A 17,782-nucleotide genomic window follows, 5' to 3' on the forward strand; every position below is an offset into this window, starting at 1 on the left:
TGTCACCCCTATGGATCCATGTGGTAAACCATTTCTTTGGGGTTTACCAAGGAGTGGAATGCATGCCTCGTGGGATAATGTGTGCACTTAATTTGATCAAACAAATCCCAAATGTCATATTCTTTCTTCTGTAAATAATTCAGTTTACATATATAAAGCTAAGATTTTTTAAAAAAAAAATCAAAATGCCAATAATAGTGCAGTCAAATAGTCATAATTCCTAGATTCCATCAAATATCCAGTTCGATGTTCAAATTTCCCAATTAAGATCTAAAATCACATATGTGTCTGTGTTTCACAGTTTATCAAGATACACATAATGTCTTTACACTGTCATTGCTTTTCAGTTCCTGTACATTTCTTTTGTTTTGTTTTGTTGACTTAGTTGTCGGTTTTTGTCTGTGTCCTTGGCATGTGGAAGTTCCCGGGCCAGGGGTCAAACCTGTGCCACAGCAGTGCCCCAAGCCACTGCAGAGACAAGGCCTGATCTTTAACGTGCTGAGCCAACAGGGAACTCCACATTTCTTTTTATCCGTGAAGGTTTCTTTCTTATCCTCTGTCATTTTTCCCAGCGAGTTTCCCGGTGCCTGGCTTTTTCTGACTGTATCCCATGGCTTTGATGAATATCTTCTCCTGTTCCTTTTTCTTCCTGGCTATTGGTGAGTGGATCCTGAGGTTTGAGTGGATGCAGGTCAAGGCAATAACACACCTTTGGCAGGCGTGACAATCTGGCTGTCTTTCCTTCATGAAGCCAGTGGCCAGGGATAGCCATGGCCCAGGTCCATCCTTTTCCCACCATGGTTGCAGAATGCTGACGCTCTCAGACGACTCTCTTCATGGATGAGCTGGACACTGCTGCCCAGAGAGATTTCTCCTTATCTGCTCTCTGGTTTCGGCGCCTTGGTGACCATTCCGTAGCTGCATGTGCCTTGTTAGAAAGATTCGCCCAGTTCAAGCGGGTGTCCTTTTGGGTGGTTTCCAGCAAAAACATCCGTTCGCAATATTTTGCCAACCCTCCCCCAGAAGCCACGCTTTGAAGTGCTCTTCATTTTTGAGACAAACCTCCGGGCCGAGAATATTAATGCTGTTTTTCTTTCTGGTCCCCGTGCCTCCCCTCTGCTCCAAGAGCACTAAACAGCCTCCTCCCAAGTACTTCTGCAAGACGGCTGCCCTGATGAAAGGGCTCGGGAGTGGCTGCTTCTTTGTCAGTTTTTGCAGATGCCCAGGGCAAGGCTAGGCCCGTCCCAGGGAAGCCGGGGGAGTTTCAGCTCTGCCAGGCCCCCACTGCCCACAGCTCCCACCCCCCGGGTGGAGAGGGGCCTCTCCTGCAGGCCCCTTCCAGCCGTGAGTCACTGGCTCCCCAGAGACCCAAACCCCACGGGAAAAATGCAAATAGATTCTGGTGAATAGGGAACTAAAGCCACCTCTGCGTGGGGGAAGATGTTATAATATCAGGCTGTTGCCAAATTAACGTTATTAAACAAATGTGCAAAAATAGCAGCCATAATTACTCCTATACAGGAGCTCAATCTGGAGCTTTCAGTGCAGTTCTGAGCCCCCCTAAACACAGGGCTGTCTCTGCTCCCGCTCCTCTGGTCCTTCCTCCTTCCTTCTCTCCAAGATGCTGCAGAGAAGTGAGGCCCCGAGCAAGCTTCCAGAACCACTTGGTTTCCTTGGGAAAGAAAAAAAGGATGGGAACTGAGATTTCTTCAGCACCTACTATGTGCCGGGCTCTTACACAGAAACTCCACTTAATTCTCAGGACAATCTAATGAAGGAAGTGCCTTATTCCCATTGGATAGATTGGCAAACTGAGTCCCAGGGAGGTCATGTAACTTGCCTTATGGTCACAGGGCTTGTAGATATGAAAGCCTAGGTTTGACCAACCCCTGAAACCATGCCCTTTGCCCTTAGTCCTTTGCCCTTTGCTCTTTGCTCTTTGCCCTTTGCCTTGCTGCTCCAAACGTCCCTCTGAAAAATATCTCCCCAATCCACCCCCAGTAGACAGTGCATAGCGAAGGACCTGCTCCCAGCAATGGCTTTTAGAATTGGCCTGTCCCGGGGGGCTCTGCATCATGGCCTGTCCCCTGCTCCAGCTTGGACCCAGGGCCAGGCTCTCTTCCAGGTGATCAGTGCACGTCGGAGGTAAGAGCCATGGGGCTCAAGCGGAGGCCAGCTTCCTGGCAAGTTGCCGTGAGGACACCAGGTCATGGCAGCTGGTAGGGGGTGGGGGTGGGGGACGGTGGTGCACAGAGGCTCAGAGAGTGGTGGTGCAGCACAGATCCGGTCACCAGGCTGGCTTGTCTGGGAAGCATGGCGGCATCACAGGGGGAGCAGGTGCACTGCCTCACCCAGTGCCCTGGTCTCCCTCAGCAGCCTGACCCTGACACTGAGCTGAGCAGACACCTTCTCCTCCCTGAGCCCCCACCTCCTCCATCAGATGGAAGTAATGCTTCTGTGTTACTTGGTGTAAACACAGCAAAGCGTCCTGCAAAGGCTGTAAGGTGGTCCATAGCCACTGAGAGCCTTCCCAAGAGCCAAACTCTGGCTGGAGCTGGGGACGAAGACTGCAGTGGCCAAGCCCAGACCTTGTCCCTTTTGTTAGTGGTGGACCATCAATCCCTAAGTTCTTATCCCTGGCTGGATGGGGCGGGAGCTGCTCCTGTCTGCCTTGCTACCTAGCACTGTTCTCAAGAGGCTCACGGCTGGGCAGAAGCGCTGCAATAAGCAGCTCTTATTACCGAGAGCTGGTCTCAGAGCTGCGCCAGGCTTCACCTTCAATGATGGACCCATCCCTGCCGCAGGGAGGCCTATGGGCCGTCCCTCAGCCCCCAGACCCTTCCTTTGGGACCTGCCTCACCCACAAGTGGGCTTCCCTGGGCAGCCCACATACAGGGTGGGTCCCTTTGGGAATGTAAAGGCCTGACTGTCCGAGGCCAACTTGGGATCTCAGGAGGGCTGATCTCAGGAGCACTGGAGAATGCGTCCTTGGGCTCCTCCACCCAATCCTGGGCCCAGCTACCTTCCAGCTCCTGCCAGCACACCTGCTCAGGCTCACGGCGCTGCCCCGGGAATCTGACCTGCAAGAAGGTATCGCTATCATTATATAATTGCTGTGATCCCTCACATCGGATGGGCTAAAGTGGGGAGCTCCCGGCAACGCCCCCCACCTCAACGAGGGCAGCACAACCCAGACTGATTTCACATGCCAGGTGGATGCCTCCTGTGCTGGTATCTCAGGGATGCCCCCAATGTCATCTTGACCTTCCCCCCGCCCCCAGAGGAGGCTCTGGAATTGGACCACTCAAGTAGCTGATGCTCTTTGCTGCACACGCTCTATGCCTCAGTCACTTCAATTTGCTGGTTTTCTCTGCCCTTAGGAACGGCCCTGAACAAACCCTGCTTTGCCAAGTTGCGTCTGAGACGAGTCATTGGACCCCACGGTTTGGTCTCCTCTTCTCGGGGTGACCTATGTCCACGTCCCCTTCCCAATCTGCAGGGGCTGTGGGATTCCATCATCCTGGTCCCTGCCCTCTGTAGACCCTCTAGATTGCAAGGCCTCTTTTAAAGGCGATTTCCAGAACCGATTCAAAACTCCAGCACCGATTGTGGGAAACCATCTTTTCCTTGGACATGGGGCTTGTGCATGTGTCTGCTGGGTTTGTGAAGAAGATGACATAAACCTGTCGCTAAGGTGATTTCCTGAAGTCGCTCTTTCCCAGCGCGAATGTGGAATATTGGTTTTTTGGAGCAGAAAGTCTGTACTTGGATTTACTTCTTCCCTTTATCAAATTATGCACGTGTCCATTCAACCTGGAACTTGCACCCACCAAGAAGCACTTTTTTTTTTTCTTTCAAATGTCAAGTGCTTCTCCGATTTTACAAGGAAAAAAGCTAACAACGCTGCCCTCTTATGGCCCATCTCTTGATTTCCTTTGCTTTAATGCCTTGCCTTAGGGTGGAATGGAACGAGCCATCTTCCTCTATTGTTTGACCCCGTCTCGCATGCATGTGCTTCCGAATCACACAGTCCTCTTGCAGAAATGCAGAACCTGTGGACTTTGGGGTTGATTCCAGCAAAAATAGCCACAAGGAACGCTTAGCTCACTCTCCCTCATTTTCATTTTCTTGTCTTTGATCTTATCGTCATTTTTGAAACATCGCTGAGTCACGAATGTTGAGGTTGTTCTTCTTTCTGGCCCCTGTGTTTTCTCTCTACTCCAAGGACTTTAGTTATTTCTTGTCTTTTTAGGGCTGCACCCGCAGCATGTAGAGGTTCCCAGTTAGGGGTCGAAGCAGAGCTGTAGCCACAGGCCTACGCCAGAGCCACAGCCACGTCGGATCCGAGCTGCAGGTGCAAACTACACAGCAGCTCATGGCAACCCCGGATGCTGAGCGAAGCCAGGGATCAAACCCGCATCCTCGGGGACACTATGTTTCCTGAGCCACAACAGGAGCTCCTAGTTCTTATCTTTTGGATGATTGCCATCCTGACAGGTGTGACGTGACAGCTCCTTGTGCTTTTGATTGGCATGTTCCTGAAGATTAGCCATGCTGAGCATCTTTTCAGGTACAATTATGCCTGTATGTCTGCTTTGGAAAGATGTCTATTTGGGTCTTTTACCTCCTTTTTTAAAATTTGTTTTTAATTATAGTGGATTTACAGTGGCTTTACCACTTTTTAAGATTTTAATTTTATTGTATTGCATTTGCTATGTGTCATATCACATTTTTGGCCGTGGCCTCCCGGGCCGCAGCCCAGATGGTCGGGAGGAACAGGGAGGGAGGCGGAGCTGGGAGATGAGTTGGGAAGCTGCTTGTTGGCCCAGGTGGAGCAGACTGGAGGCTCAACAGGCATAGAGGGGTGACCCCCCCAAAAAAACAACATTAAAGAAGTCAGCTCTCAGGACACATGACAACTCAGTAAGTTCTGGAAGTTCTGAAGTCAGATGGCTTGTGTTTGTTTCCAGGCTCCACCCTGCTCTCCCTCCCTCAACTCACAAAAAGATGAGAAGAATGGATCTGTGAGTCACCATGGGGCTTAAATGAAGACCCATTTACAGGGTTCTCAGCCAGGGCCTGGCACAGAGTCAGAGCAGGATGAATGTGAGCTAATGTGGTCACACCTCTTGAAAGACCCATGTCCCATCGAAGCGGTCACTTTCATCAGAAGCCAAGCTAAGGACCAGCAATTTGTTTAATCCATCAATTCTTAAGGAATAGGATGTTGGCAGGGCTCTCGGAGCCTGGATGGAGACAGGGGTGGGGCAGGGTGGGCTCCCTGGCTGCAGGATGGAGAGCTCAGGGAGAGAAAGATTCCAGAAGGGATGCTGTCATCCAGAACCCAGCAGAGATGTCCAAAGATGCTCTGACACAAGGGGCTAGGCTGAGAGGCAGAGACTAAGGAGAGACCGTGGGTGGACGAGGTACCAGACAGGATGGAGGATGCGAGTGGAGTCAGGAAAGGCTGGTGGGCGCATGGGGTGGGAGGACGAAGGGACAGAATGGGGCCACGTCACGGGCCTCCATTTGCTCCGAGCACAGAAGAACTTCCCATTGATTCGTAGTGTCATCAGAGGGGACGGACTCACTGCCTGCGGTTCAGGCTCAGGGGACCCATCCCTGGGAAGCCCAGGGAGTAGAGAAAACAGCCCCGGCCCCATCTCAGCTCCTGGGGGGTTCTGCTGGTGTACACCCACACAGACGGGAAGCCCAGATGCCAAGGAAGCTGGGCCTACAGCGTTTTTCAGTTGCAACGATTGGCGCACCCTCCTTTCAAGAGAAAGACCTTTCCTTTGGGATGGCAGTCCAAAGATGATCAAAAATAGTTTCTTTAAGAGAAGAAGCCACAAAAGCCCAGCACCGTTCAAATGCATTCACCTGAACAGACAGAACGTTTTTAGCAGGAGAAAAAAAAAAAAAAAAAAAAAAAGCGTGCGCGCGCGCGCACACACACACACACACACACACACACACACACACACCCCAAATGCCAAGCTTCCAAAGGCAGAGCAGGTGTGTCCCGCTGGGAGAATGCTGCAATCAGGAGGCTGATAATTAAGCTGCAAATATGTATGGAGACACTACTTTGGCCAGAGAACATTGCAGATGCTCTGAAATCCCATCGTCTGTAGCCAGGAAGAAGAAAAATGTGGAGAATCTAGCCATTACCTCCAGAAGCTTACCTGGTGATGGACTCTGAGAATGAGGAAGAGGGCAGGGAAGGGCTGGACCAGGGGCAGTGGGCATGGAGGAGGTGTGAGCGCTGCAGGCTTTTCCCTTTGGCAGCACACAACCTGGGATGTGGGAACGCAGCCCTCCCCCCTCCCCCCCATCATCTCTCTGTCCTTGAGCGTGAATTTCTCAACAGCGGAATTCTTGCTCTAGGAATTCACAAACCATGACTTTAAAATAAGTTCTCTGCCTTAATAGACGAACATCTGTCATTAACTCGGGAGCCTGTTTAGGGAAACAAATGCGCTGCACCAGGGCCCAGCTGGTTGCCATGGAAACATCCAGTGCACAGATGTAGGTTCTGGCAGGTTCTGGCATATTCCAGGACAGAGCATAGCGACCCCGCCCTTCCAATGCAGCCATCTTGGTACTGCGGATATTCAGACGGTGGCTGGGAACCAACCACTCCAACCTTCAGACACTGTCCACGAATAAGTGATCGGTCCACAGACAAGGGGGAAGTGAGACATTGAGGAAATAAATACAACTTCAAACAGCTGAACCCAAAGGGGGCAGCTGACTTAGTGGAGCCAAATCAGGGACGGCTTCCCTGAGGAAGCAGCATTTAAGTCCAGCCCAAGGGGACAGACCTCAGACAGTGGTTTCCAGGCTGGGACTGGCACCAGCAAAGGCTCTGAGGCCGGTTGGAGAACCTGAAGGGAGCCCAGGACAGCAAGCAGGAGGATGGAGATGGAGGTGAGGGCTGGAGTAAGCATCCAGATCATAAAAATCAGGCACACGATTTGGTATTTTTGCAGAGGGGGGGAAGTGTTTTACAAAACCAATTTCTATAAAAATGGTCAAGTCAAAATTTTTGCCCAAGCCAGACAGCCTGGTTCCCAAGAGCCTGTGTCTGTCGTTCTCTCCCCGTGTTCTAATTGCCTATTTCTGAAGAGTGTGCAAGAGAATCCAGCCAAGAACAATGCTGTCACATTTTGAGGGTGAGTTTTGTGTTTATTCTGAGAATCTTCTGATCCCCCCAGAAAAGGATGGAAACTCACTCACATGTGTAGGTGTCAGCCAGGTGCCAGATGCTGGGGGGCCACTTGAGGTGACTGTTCTCCAACCCTATTGTTAGACACAGTGACTCGGAAAAGAGCTGCATTCAAATCCTAATAACTTGCCCCAAACCACGATGCCAGCAGGTGGAACAGCCTGAGGTTTGAAGTCAGGTTGACCTGCTCTTGACACCTGTCATCCTCCCAGAATCACCTTCCAGGCTCAAGTTTTTTTTAATTATGCCTCCAATTTTATTATTTTAAAAAAATTTTATTGGTGTATAGTTGACTTACCCTCAACTAAGTTCTTACCAAGGGTCACTCTCTGAGCTACTGAACAGTATTCATTGAGTACCTCCTGCAAACCAGAGACCTGCCCTCCAAGAATGTACCTTCCAGTGGGCGGGGCTGGGGATGGAACCCAAGGACAGCTTGGCCCCCACCTGAGGTAGGTTCAGGTGTGATGAAGGCAGTAATACAGGATCAGGTGGGAGAGAATGGGGGCGGCCTCTCTGAGGAGGTGGCATTTGGGTTGAGCCCTGTATGGTAGGGAATATTTGTGGAATCTATTAGTAATAAAGATTTGGGTTAAGTTCAGAAAATGGTGACAACCAAGCGAGAAACGCGGGTGCAGAGCCATTGCAGAGGCGGTCTACTCGGAGGCAAAGAGAGAAGCCCCATCTAGTGGCCATATCCTAAAACTGCATGGATGGATCCTGCAGACTCCAGGCATTTATCATCCACAGACAGGTACAAGAGATTCAATCCTTTTAAATCCTCCTGCAATTCAGACGTTGGAGCTCCCGTCGTGGCTTAGCGGTTAACGAACCTGACTAGCATCCATGAGGATGTGGGTCCGATCCCTGGCCTCGCTCAGTGGGTTAAGGATCTGGCGTTGCCATGAACTGGTCGCAAACCAGGCTCAGATCCTGCATTGCTGTGGCTCTGGTGTAGGCCGGTGGCTACAGCTCTGAATGGACCCCTAGCCTGGGAACCTCCATGGGCTGCAGGTGCAGCCCCAATAAGACAAAAAAAAAAAAAGAAACTATAGGATGGGTATGCTCAATCCCTAAATAAGTGAGTCAATAAATAAGTCAATAACAACCCCCTAAATAAATACCTCCAATCATCATATGCATCTGTATGTGCATGCACAACTTTTTTTTTGCCACATCTAGGTACCACTTGTAATACGAATATTATCAACACCTTTTCTGTGGACCAACTTGCTTGTTTACTGAAGGGCATTTCATTTAAAAGAAAAATCTTTGTCAACCTCATCCAGTACATGGAACTCCAATACCATGCGCACGAAACGGAGAAAGTTACCATCAAGGTGAATCCATGGAGCATAATATCCAGGCTCTGCTGCCTCCTGAGAGTTACGGGTGCCGCGCTGAGCTCTTGAAAAGGGAGACCGGCGGGGGTGCTGGGATGTCAGAGGCAGAGGAGCAGACCTGAGGATGAAGAGGAAGTATTTCCCTGGGGAAGGGGATATTATTTCAGGTCCTGTCTCTGCTCCACCTAACACTGCAGGGTGCAATGCCCTGGGGGCTCTAAATCCACATGACTCCGTGTCTGTGCGCTTCTCTGGGCCTGGACTCTTGATAACAAACACTGGCAATGGCCCTGGTGACCGCAAACCAACCCCCACCCCACCCAGGTCCCCGGAGGCTGAGTGCGGGGAGCCTGAACCAGAAACCAGGTGCTTCTTCTCTGCCCCGGGGGGAGGCGAGAGTCTCCCGCCCAGGGAGACAAAATCTGCCTTTAATGCAACTGTTACCTTCACTGAAAGCGGCTTTAAAACAAATCCGAATAATATACATGATTCTTTGGGTACATTTTACTAAATCTGTGCATTATGATTTCATAGTCAAGGGGGAAATAAAGGAGAAATTGCAATCCCAGTATAATGTTTTTTCTGCATGTTAACATTTTTCATTTTTTTAATTAATAGGTTTTATTTTTTAAGAGCAGTTTTAGGTTGACAGACAAACATACATTTCCAAGTAAAACTTTCAGAAAGATTTTCAAGAGCCATTGCCCTTCCAAATTCATCTCATGGAGTTCCTGCTCAGCACAGCCCACTGCAGCGGCTCAGGTCACTGCAAAGATGCAGTTCCTGGCCCAGGAACTTCCATATGCTACAAGTGCGGCTATTTAAAAAACAAACAAACAAACAAAAAAACAACATTCATTTCACAACCTCATTCCTGATCAGTCTGCAGAAGTAGGACTTTGGGTAGGAGAGTGGGGTGAGGCTGCAGGGCAGCAGCCGGGAGCAGAATATGTTTTCATAGAAGGTGGCTGTCATTTACCCACTGTCTGCCAGGGTCAGCTGCTGCCCTAACCAGTCACTTGCCAGTTCCATTCCTGGCCCAGATGCTCCATTTCCAAAAGCAAAGGATCTGCTTATAAAAATATGATTGGGGAAGTTCCCTGGTGGCCTAATGGCTAAGGACTCACTATTGTCACTACGGTGGCTTGGCTTACTGCTGTGGCTCAGGTTCAGTCCCCGGCCTGGGAACTTCTGCATGCTGCAGACTTTGCCCAAAAAAAAAAAAATCCGATTGTGAATAAGTACAAGAAAAGCTGATCCAGCCTACAGGGTCAAGAGGCTGAAGGTAGTATTCCAGGCTGTACATCTGCCACCTGGGTACTTTTCTGGGCTTGGGGACACCACCCAGACCAAGAGTGGCTCTTTCCCACCTTCTCTGGGTGTTCTCCATGGGAGACAGCGGCACTCAGCCATCTGAAAGATTTCCACCTGACCTGGCTCTGCCCAACCCTGCTCTGAAAACACTGACTCTAAAAGGACAATGGCCTTGACTGCCTGGAGTGGAAGAGGCCTGGGAAGACCTCGCATTTCTATAGCTTTTGGACAAGGAGCTTCCCAGATTTGGAAGGTGCCTGGTTTTTTTCAGAGCACACATCCTAGTGGTTGCAGAGGCAGCAAATGCTGACCGAGAATGTGCAAAGGCTGCTAAAAGTGATGAATTCACTGGTGCTTCAGAATTTATAGGTACTTGATTCATTACAACAGCATCTACACAATTTCACAAAAACAGTCATCAGGATATAGGCAGACCTCGCTTTTTTCTGCACTTCATTTTCTCATGCTTTGCAGACATTGCGAGGTTTTGTTTGGTTTTTGTTTTGACAAACTGAAGGTTTGTGGCAACGCCGCACTGAGCAAGTCTATCGGTGCCAATTTCTCAACATTCTTTGCTCACTTCGTGTCTCTGTGTCACATTTTGGCAAATTTCACAATATTTCAAACTTGTTCATTATTATTATACTTGCTGTGGTGACCTGTGATCAGTGTCCTTTGATCAGTGACCCGTGATCAGTGACCTCTGACGTTACTCTTGCAAAAAGGCTTAGATGGTGGTCAGCCTTTTTTAGCAATAAAGCATGTGTTTTTTTGTTTTGTTTTGTTTTGTTTTTGTTTTGTTTTTGTCTTTTTGCCATTCTTGGGCCACTCCTGAGGCATATGGAGGTTCCCAGGCTAGGCGTCCAATTGGAGCTGTAGCCGCCGGCCTATGCCAGAGCCACAGCAATCGGGATCCAAGCCGCGTCTGCAACCTACACCACAGCTCATGGCAACGCTGGATCCTTAACCCACTGAGCAAGGCCAGGGATCGAACTCACAACCTCATGGTTCCTAAGCAGATTTGTTAACAACTGCGCCACGATGGGAACTCCAATAAAGCATTTTTAAATTAAAGGATGCACATCTTTTTTAGATGTAAAGCTATTGCTCACTTAGTAGACTAGAGTATCAGGTAAACATAATTTTATAAGTGATGAGAAACCCAAAATTTTGTGTGACTCACTTTGCTGTGATACTGGCTTCATCGCAGCGGTCTGGAACCAAACCCTCAACATCTCTGAGGTCCGCCTGGACCTGTGAGACATGGCCTTTACGTGTGGGTAGAACAGCTTCTCCAGGTGGACTTTGAGACCCTGGCAACCAGTCACTGTCCTCTCGAGGTCTGTGGCCTATCCTTTGGGAACCTCTGCTTTCAACGATTCATGAAAATAAACTATATTCAACAGGGGCCTGGAAACAGGGGTCCCAACCCCACTTTCAAGACTTGCTTATTTTTTGTTTTTTATAGAACTTCTCTCTCTCTCTCTCTTTTTGTGGCTGCACCCGTAACATACAAAATTTTCTGGGCCAGGGATTGAACCCACACCATAGCAGTGACCTGAGCCACAGCGGTGACCACGCTGGATCCTTTACCCGCTAGGTCCCCCGGGACCTCCCAGGAGTCTCTTTTTTAAAAAACCCAGGGTTCGTGGCTCCAGAATGTCAGATCAAGCAACTGCTTTGGCTTCATGGGACTTAAAGAGGGTCCCTCCTCACTTGCTCGCCTGGACAGCACACTTCCCTGGCCCCTCACTGTCCAGCTCCTTTGTCCATTCCTTTGGTAGAGTTCTGATTTCTCCAGAAGTCTAAATACCACCGTGTCCCAGGGCTCGGTGTGTAGACCTTTCTCTTTGTACCTGCTCTGCAGGGACCCCATCCAGCCTCATGGATTTCCATGCCACACGCACAGACGCACTGACACCGCCCAGGTGAGGCTCCCCAGGACCTCTCTGGGGGGCTGCACAGCCCTACTGCCTGGTTGAGCAGATGCACCAGGTGTGCTAGTGGCTGTCACTCGTGCAATTAGCCCAAACCGAACTTCCACTCCCCTGAAGGCTGCTCCTCCTTGGTCTTCCCCATCCTGGTTGTGGCAGCGCCATTCTTAGAGTCAGATTTAGCTCTTCTCTTTCTCCCCATCCTCTCCCAACCCGGACCTCTTGGCTCTGTCTTCAATATACGGCCAGAAGCTGTCCAGCGAGAGACGGATGGGTGAGCAAGATGTGGTTTATCCATGCAATGCAATGGGGTGTTTTGCTTTATTTTTAAAGCACCCACAGCTTATGAAGGTTCCCAGGCTAGAGGCCCAATCAGAGCTGTAGCCGCCAGCCTACACCACAGCCACAGCAACATGGGATCTGAGCCGCATCTGCAACCTACACCACAGCTCACAGCAACGCTGGACCCTTAACCCACTGAGCAAGGCCAGGGATCGAACCTGCATCCTCATGGGTACTAATCGGGTTTGTTAACTGCTAAGCCATGACAGAAACTCCAGAATTTTATATATATATATAATATATATATATATATATATATATACAGCCACATCTTCAGTATGTGGAAGTTCCCAGGCTAGGGGTCGAATTGGAGCTGCAACTACAGACCTACACAACCACAGGAACACTGGATCCAAGCTGCATCTGTGATCTGTGCCGAAGCTTGCAGCAACACCTGATCCTTAACCCAGTGAGCGAGGCCAGGGATCAAAATGGCATCCTCCCAGACACTGGGTCAGGTTCTTAACCCACTGAGCCACAACGGGAACTCTGCAGTGGAATATTATTCTGCCTTAAAAAAGAAGGAAATCTGCCCAACTACAACATGGATGAAGCTTGAAGATATCACACTAGGTTGATTCCATGTACGTGAGGTCCCTAGAGCAGTCAGATTCATAGGGAGAAAGTAGGGGCTCGGGGAGAGGAAAGGGGAGTTAGTGTTTAATGGTAGAGTTTCAGGTTTGCCGGGTGCAAAGAGCTCCGTGGATGGTGGTGATGCTTGCTCAACAGATGTATTAATGCCACTGGACTGTACACTTAGGGTGAAGATGGTAAATTTTATGTTATGTGTGTCTTACCACAGTTACAATTTTTTGAAAAGACACCCCAAAGCCGACCACTTCTGACCCATTTTATAGCTACCGCACTGGCCCCAGCCACCAACACCTTCTGCCATAGCCTCCTGCTGCCCCTCCGTCTCTTCCAGACCCGTCTCCCCCCAGCATCTGGAAGATCCTGCAGGACCTGGGTCATCCTGGGACTCGGGGTCACGCTGCTCCTCTCTCGTTCTGGTCTTAGGAGCTTCGGGCTCGGTTCCCCAGGCTGTCCCCAAGCACACCGGTCCAAGGTCTGGATGGGACACAGAAGCAAAGGGAAGGAAGGTCAGAGCTGGTCTGAAGTTGGCACCTGCCCCTCATGATCCCACCCCCCCAAGTCAGCCCTCCCTCAGCCTTCCTGCCTCTCCTCCGGCTGCTTCCTCTCCCTGAAACGCCACCGCTCTCACCTCCTGAAGTCTTTCCTCGCCACCTTGGCCAGCCTTTTTTTTTCTGGCCGGTTGACAACTGTCACTCAACCCACTCTCCTCCCTGGCCTGAGTTCCTCCACCGTCTAGTGTCCTACATCATTTTCTATATCGTCTCCCCGCGCTCGAATCCGAGCTCACGAGGCTGGGATTTTTGCCCGTTCCGCTCACTGATGTATCCCCAGGGCTTAGACCAGCGCCTGGCAAGAAGTAGGTGCTCCCCAAATCTTAGGCAAATGACTGGGTGAGTGAAACCCTGGCCAAAGGACCACCCCCAGGGTGCTTCCGTTAGGCCTTCTAGAACTGTGCTTCACAAACCTTAGCAAGCGGCAGAATCACCCAGAAGGCTCTCTGGAGAGAGGCCTGGCCCTCACCCTGGAGATACTGATTCCGGAGGTGTGGGGAGCAGGTGGGGCTCGGCACTGCTAGGAAGCTCCCAGGGCTTGCCAGCGCCGCCTGCTGGTCCAGTGTTTCACTACCTCTCAGGGCGCCTCGGGTGGAGGGCGAGGGTCAAAGGGCAGCCTGACCTGGGAGCAGCGCTTGGCAGAGTTCTCCAGGGCATCACAATCTGAGGTTCCCCTGAGCACGCGCGCCCCGGGGCAGGAGAGGGAGACTGGAGCCGACCCCGGCGCAGGGCTGGGGGGACGGCGCCCCTTTTTCCAGCAGAGTCCCCTCCGCGCCGCCTCGGCTCCTACTGGCTTCGCGGGCCCAGGAGAGGGAGCCTCTGCCCCGCAGTAAGCTGGGCGGGAGGCGGGAAGGAGCCAGAGGTGGGCGGGGAAATCGGCCCGGGAGGGATGCGCAGCCCCTCCTTCGGGCTCCGGGTCGCCGGAGCCTGAAACCGCCCGGCGCCCAGACCCGATCCGCTCCTCCGCCAGGACGCGCAGAGCGAGAGAAGTACCCTTTGTGCACAAACCGCACGACACCTGTAACTGATGAGTTTATCGCCCAAATGAGGAGATGCTCATCCCCCGGGCACACAGCGCCCGCAAAACCCAGCGGTTCTTACGTGAAGCAAGGTCATAGAGACTCCGTGCAGACCTGAGTCACAGCCGCATCTCGCAGGCTCTGAATTTCACATTGCACACTCTCTGCCGTTTCTAATCTCCCCTCCTCCCCCTCCTCCTCCAGGGCTGCTGCTGCGGCTTCTCCCCTCCCCGTCCCCGCGCTCTCCCTCCGGAATCATCCATCCCCATCCCTCGCACACAAAGGGCGTACACACCTCGTCTGTCCGCACACAAGTAAATGCACAAGCACAAACCTTGGCGTCTTACACCCTTGACCCCTCCCCAGCAGCACGCACGCGTGTCTGTCTGCAGCTTCTGTGCTCCAAACAGCTGCAGGGCTCTCTTCCAGTCCTCTCACCCTACAGAACCGTCAGAATCACCCCATCCCACCCATACCACGCGCTCATCTCCCTTAAGTCTTCTCTAGGAGTTCTTGGTCCTCCTATGCTCTGAGTTTGGAAGACACACCTCACAAGGCAAACTTCCCCACGCCCAGAAACACAGCAGGGCTCCCAATCCTGCGCCAAATGCCTGGCCTTCTGGCCTCAGCATCTCCCCCACCCCCAACACTGAGAACGAAGACCTATTTTCAGGACATGGTCCAGGAGCAGTTTGAGGGTGGTGGTCCAGGACTAAGCCAAATTGTTTCCCCTGGTGTTTGAGAATCAGAGTCCCACTAGGATAGAGAGGCATCTTCAGTGTGCCAGGCACTGTACTGGACCCTGGGCAGCCAGGAATAAGAAGCTGCGGATCCTGCCCTCAATGAGCTCACCATCCAATGGTGGTAGGGGAGCAGCTCTGGGTGTTAGAAGCTGTAATACAGATACTCGGACAGGTCGCAGAGGTAGGGATGCTTAGGCTGGACCAAGGGAATGAGCAGCCATCTGGCCAGGCAGGCCAAGAGGCTAAGACATCCAGCAGCAGAAAAAGGACAGAGATCAAGGTGGCAGCCCAGCTTAGGGGGATTCTGCTAAAACCCAGTGCGCCAGCCCTCCCTGAAAACATCCTGTGTTCTTAATAATTTCCAACAGGTTTTCTTCAATTAAATTTGCCAGAGCAATTTTTGTTGCTATCTTCCTTCAAAGTACCTTCCTTTCAACTGTGAACCTAAAACTCCATTAAAAAAAATAAAGTCTTTAAAAACAAAACAAAATGTCTATTGCCCACCTACTCACTGTCAATAGGCAGAACACACACGTCATGAACAAGATGAGATATCCAGAGTGCCTGCTGTCTCTCTCCCATCCCCTGAAGTGCCCAGCACGGATGGGAGGACGAAGTTGGATTCTACAGCCCTATTTGTGTGGAGAGAATGTCATCCAGAGGAGGAAGGGGAGTATGTGGACATGGTCGAGGTAATAATGGAAGCCACGCCCCACTAAAGCCCATAGTCGCAGAACCATTGATGTTGGCTGGACACATGGCTGCCTTGAATAAAGACTGCATCTCCTGGCCCAACTCTGCAGCAAGGCAAAACCCATGTGACTTAAGTTCCACCCCAAACAGAAACTGCACGTGTGATTTTCACTTTCAGGAATTGTCCTTAAATGGAGGGCATGTGTTTCCTTTTTCCCTTCCCATCTTCCTCCTGACTGGAATGTAGATGTGATGGCTGGTGCTCTGGCAGCCATTTTGGATCACAAGATGACTATGCAAATAGAAACCATCTATGCAAGAACAACAAAGTTCAGAAGGCGTTTGGGTTCCTGACACCAAGAGGACCACACTAGCCCTACCTCCAGATTTCTTGACTATGAAAGAGAAATATAATTCTGCCTTTTCAAACTATTAACTTTGGCTTTTTTTCTTTGTTTCTTACGGCCAAATCATATCCTATGATATATCCATGGGTGCCTCCAGGCCTTTCTATCTCTAGCTGAATTTCCATTTCAGCCCCCCCTTCCCATCTCCATCAGTGTGACTCCTCATAACACAAACCTAATGACTCTCCATCCCCTGTAGGATAAGAAAGAAGCTGGTTGATCACTCATGGTCTTGGCTTGGAGAAAACCCATTTAATTCCTCCCCCCTTGCCTGATGCCCTGGTACAACATTTAAAATGCTAAGACATTTAAAAGAGGCATTGGTGAGGATGGCCAGGCTGTGCACAGAGCCTGGGGACAAGGGCTCCCAACTGGTCAGCGGGGAATGAAGATGTAAGAGAAATCCGGGTGGGATCAGGGAGAAAGGGAAGCCGTGTGGGTGACCCACGGAATCTTGGTCCTAACTAGTAATACGGTGGCGAGAGGGGCCAGCCAATCATCAGGCAGTCAGCTGAGGCCTGCCTACTTGGAGTCCAAGGAATAATGGCTCTGTGATTGGGATGAAACTCATTGCTCGTTGGATTACTCAGAAAGGAAATCACATGACCCTTTCAGTCCGCAGTATCCTTTGCTCTGGCTTCTTCATCGGGTATTGTGTGTCTGGAATAAATACTTGGAAAATTGCAGCCACCCCAAGGGAGTGGATTTTCTGTTCTAAGCCCTCATTCAGGCCGTTGGTTCTCAGCCTGCCTGATGGAATGGCACCGTGGACCACTGGTCGTCCTTTGGTGTTGTGGTGGTGGCTGGCATGGAATGTGAACTGGTCTGCAAAGCTTCCTTGACTAGTCTGTCTGGGGCTGTCTGTCCAATTTTATTTTCTGTTCCGGAAGCTGCAGTGGAACCAATACATGTCTGATAATAAGGACTTTTCTTCACAAGTGAAGACAGTGGTGTAGAGGGAGAGAAACTTTTTTTTTTGGCCTTTTTTTTTTTAGGGCTGCCTCCTTGACATATGGAGGTTCCCAGGCTAGGGGTTGAATCGGAGCTACAGCCGATGGCTACACCTCAGCCACAGCAACATGAGGTCTGAGTCGCGTCTGTGACCCATACCACAGCTCGCGGCAATGCCAGAACCTTAACCCACTGAGCGAGGCCAGGGATTGAACCCGCTTCCTCATGGACGCTAGTCGGGTTCGTTACCTCTGAGCCACAATGGGAACTCCAAGCAGGAAGAACTTCTTCCACCAGCTTCTACCAGAGCTGCTCTTAGGGGAAGAAGAACTGCCTTTGATTAGAAATACACCAGGATCAGTCACTTTGGGATGGAAAGGGAGAGCCCAGGCGATGATTAGGTAGAGGTAACAAGAGCTAAAGACGAGCAGAAATCCAGTGGTGGGCATATGCACAGAGAATAGGGCGTGGAGGACCGTGGCTCATGAAAGAGGTGGGATGATGCAGTTGAAGTTAGTGGAGACGACCAAGGGACCATTTAAAATAGCAATGTCACAGCTCCTGTTGTGGCTCGGTGGGTCAAGAATCCAACATAGTGTCCATTGAAGATGCAGGTTCGGTCCCTGGCCTTCCTCCGTGGATTAAGATTCTGGCGTTGCCAAG

The sequence above is a fragment of the Sus scrofa genome, chromosome 12, assembly GCF_054392235.1.
Source record: "Sus scrofa isolate SSC_HxYL_T2T_F1_AM1 chromosome 12, Sscrofa_HxYL_maternal_Yorkshire_Landrace_v2.0, whole genome shotgun sequence".
NCBI classification, from domain to species: domain Eukaryota; kingdom Metazoa; phylum Chordata; class Mammalia; order Artiodactyla; family Suidae; genus Sus; species Sus scrofa.